Below are 4,055 nucleotides of genomic sequence, written 5' to 3'. Positions count from 1 at the left end.
TTAACCCTTACTGTACTGGGATATTTTGAGCATCTCACTGACTGAGGGGGGGGGGGGGGCCACGAAGGCCCCCCTCTATGATCTTGGCCGTCGAATGTCCGATGAACACGAAAATTTGCATGATTGTAGATATTTATGTAAGGAACAATTTGGTATAATTAGTTTTGTCCTAATATGCAATTTTTTGTTGTTATAGCCTAATTAATTGTGCAAAATGCTTATTTTATGCATTTTACAGAAAACTATATTTGTCTGTAGACTGGTGAAGAATCTTGAAAAAGTATTGAATAAATGTTTCCTTCATCTCAAATTCATGAGGTTTTAATTATTTTTATATATGAAAATGCATGGGTTAATTTGCATAAATCATGAATATGCAAATTACGTATCATGAATATAAAATCTGAAAATACACAGGGAACTTAAACCATTACAAAAATTGTCAGACCTCACTTTTTGAATCTTGAAACTCATTATTCATATGAAACTTCTTTTTTAACACAAAAAGTTATTTTGATGTAATTAATAATGATAATTTATGCAAATTTGATGCAATTATCAAATATTTATTTTCTTATGTATTTCATTGTTTTTATTTCTTATTATATCTATTGTTTTATTTTTAATGTATTCTTTTGTTACTTTGAGAAACATATAAAAGCAATTTGATATCAATTCATATCTCCCACTTAGGAAGAAAAACATCTAAACCTGTATTCACGTTTCTGCTTATAGCACTTTTTGATGACATACGCATACTAATTGTTATGAAATACCTTACAAGTATACCCAATTTCAACAAAAATGGCATCAAAATGTGCGTAAGACTTGAGAGAAAAAAAGTCATGAAACAACAATTCAAAATGTCAAGCAGTTGCAGCGCAATCTCACAAAATGTCACCATGGGGGGGGGGGGGGGGCAGGCCCCCCACCCCAGTACAGTAAGGGTTAAGACACACATACCTGAATGGATGACGCCTTTGCTTTCAATGTAGAGTAGAACTCCTCATTGAGGTTCCTTCCAAGTGTCAGGTCAGTCAGGTTTGGCATAGAACACAGTGTTTCTGCAAGGTGATGTGATGAGGCTAGTGTGGGACATTTGACATCATAAAGCTTGAGAGTCTGGACCTGCATTGTTTGTGAATATATTTAAGCAGCACACCTACATATGCATATATTTAATTAGGTGATCTGCCGCATAGCGTAGCAGAGCATCTATTGATTTTGTCAGAATCCATCTAGTCTTTTTTTGTTCCTATTCTTACTGTATGGATTTTATTTGCTTCATATCTCATGAATGACATGGTTAATGACAATGACATTTTCATGAAATGATTATTGATCCTTACAAAGAGATTTTTTGTATTACTGATGCGTGACGTCATCTAGGCACCATTTTGTTAATTTATATTACTGACCAAAATTCAGTCATACAATGTCAATTCTGAATCATATTTGATATCCATAACTTGCTTGATGTCATGGGTAAACTTTTGGTCACACCCATTAAAAATTTCAAGCATGTGTATGCATGCGCGCGAGGTTTTGCACATGCCATCTGTTTTGTGTTGTGTTGCTGATACTATTCTTAGCTATTTGAAATCACTTTTAGCCATTATTGACCTAAATTTAGCTCATAAACGTTTGTTAAACCTCAAAAGCGATGCATGCATACATATGCATAAATTGCCAAAAGTGGCAAAAAAAAGGTACCTATTTTAGATCCTCTATAACTCTTCAGAATGGCTGGTAACCCCCCATTTGTTTCATGTTCTGATAGAGTATGAATTGGAGATGCGATTTCATGTATCACGTTTGCTGTTAGAACGTTTTGACGTCAACATAGTGCCCCTTAACCCTACGTTAACGGGGGGGGGGGGGGGGGGGGTCAATTTGACACCCCCCTATAGTAATTTAGCGATTTCTCCGGGACTGCGGCAGATACAAAGTTTTCTTTTCTTGACTTTTTTCTTTCAAGTCTTACGCATCTTTTAAAACTTTTTTTGTGAAAATCGGATGTATAGTTACAAAGTCACGTGACCTTTTGTCTTTGCATGTCAGCCCGAACTTCGCTCATTTTAGTGATTTGTGTACAAAACATATGGAAATATCCTTTTTCCCCAAAAGAGATAAAACATTGGTTATTTGGTCTTGTTTAAAGTTAAGGTGTTTGTCTTCGGGTCAAAATAGTTGAATTGCAGCTAGAAATGAAATAAAACAACAAAAACAATAGAATACATAAGTTAAAAAACAATGAAATACATAAAAATATAAAAACAAGAGATATCATAAGAAATAATCTGGCTCTTCCAATTTTTTTATTTTTATTATTATTCCACAAGGTCTAACGAATATATGCAGGGAAAAAAAAATGCTTAAATATGAATAATATATGATTTATGGGTAAAAATGTGAATTTCCATAAATATACAAATGGATGATTTTAAAAAAAAGGGAAATTACCATAGTATTTCAAACACTTCACTTGACATGCATGCAAATTTTCGCAGTGATCGGCTGTGAAACGGTCAAGATCTTGGGGGGGGGGGTCAAATTGACCCCCCCCCCAGTAAAAAAGGGTTCTGAAATAGCCCAGTTAAAATAGGGTTAAAGGAAAACAAATGAATTTGATTCTATGAGGTAATATTTGCCGTTGTTGTCCCTTCACGATATCTCCCATATTTTATTATGTAGTAGCTGAGACTTTACTCTACAAATGTAATACGATTCAATTTTAAGATCAGAAGACGAGAACGTGGGCAAAATTCCCATTTAAGGTGAACACTGCAAAATGTGCCATTATATGAATTACATGAATGGAGGGTGAGATTTTTTTTTTAAAGTCCGCATTTCTTATTCACCCTCTCTTATTAGATGAACGGCTACAGAGTGTAATAAATCTCCTAATGAGCTAGTACATACCGGTAGGCGTGTTATATGAGTAAAGATCAAGATTTTTTTTAAAGACCAAATTTCCCATCGAGTTTCTACATGTGTTATGTCTCGATCAAAGCTGCAGATCACCTAATTCGTCTCCGTAATGAATTCAATGTCTAGTTTATTAATTTCGGACTGTATTCTTACATTTTACACAAATTCTATTAATTACATAGTTGTATTCATATTAACAATTCCCAACAAAAGAGATTGAACAGATTTTCTTTTCAATTTGAATTCTGGTCTATTGAAAAAAGAACACACTAAACTTTTTATGGAGAGGGCGATTAATCGAGAGTGATTTAAAAAAAAAATCTATATGTATTCTTTATAGGGCTGCCAACCTGTTTTCATTTATAAGTGCTACTCCTACTTACACTGAAATTAATAACACTATGAATATACATTTGCTTTTAATGTATTAAAGGTATTCATAACTCTGGATTTCATGTGCACAAGACCCATAAGTCAGAAGGCTTGTTGATATGTTTCAGTTTGGTAAAATTCAAGCCTTTATTAAAATTGGCTCTCAAAAAACTAATATTTCTCCTATCAATCAATTTCAGAAAAGGTTGGATTTTGAGTCTTAAAGAAGACTGTTGGTTCTCTTTCTTAGCAATAGTTCTAAGGATAGCTATAGCGCTTGGAGAGGATGGGTGGCGGGAGTGGCTCGACGTTTCGAACTGGTTGACTATCCGTCGTCAGGAGTGGAGAATAGCTGGCGTGCGTGAGCTTAACCACATGACTGCTATTGGCTTAAAACGCCCGGCATACCCCCTGTGCTACAGCATTTTTGTACTGTTCAAAAAGTGTACACTGTACACGAAAAGGCCATATTTTTTTGTGAAAAAGTGCCGTACACGAAAAGGCCATTTTTTTGTTGAAAGAATGCCATCTACTGTTCGAGACATGTATAACATCATTGAAGTGCTAATTACACAGCAGGGCTAGGCAGTTTGCAGTGCTAAGGTCTTGAAAGTGCAATGCCCTAACCACGTACATGTGCGTGGTGCGTACAGGGCATGCAAGACCACGTACATGTACGTGGCTCGCAGTCAAGTGGTTAAGTCACCAGGGTGCGGACGTGGGGGTACTATACATGAACATGTGGGCGTGAG

Source organism: Strongylocentrotus purpuratus, unplaced genomic scaffold (assembly GCF_000002235.5).
Source record: "Strongylocentrotus purpuratus isolate Spur 01 unplaced genomic scaffold, Spur_5.0 spur5_scaffold_15, whole genome shotgun sequence".
In the NCBI taxonomy this organism is placed as follows: Eukaryota; Metazoa; Echinodermata; class Echinoidea; order Camarodonta; family Strongylocentrotidae; genus Strongylocentrotus; species Strongylocentrotus purpuratus.
The sequence above is the reverse complement of the archived record's forward strand: the minus strand, read 5'-3'. Positions refer to the sequence as shown.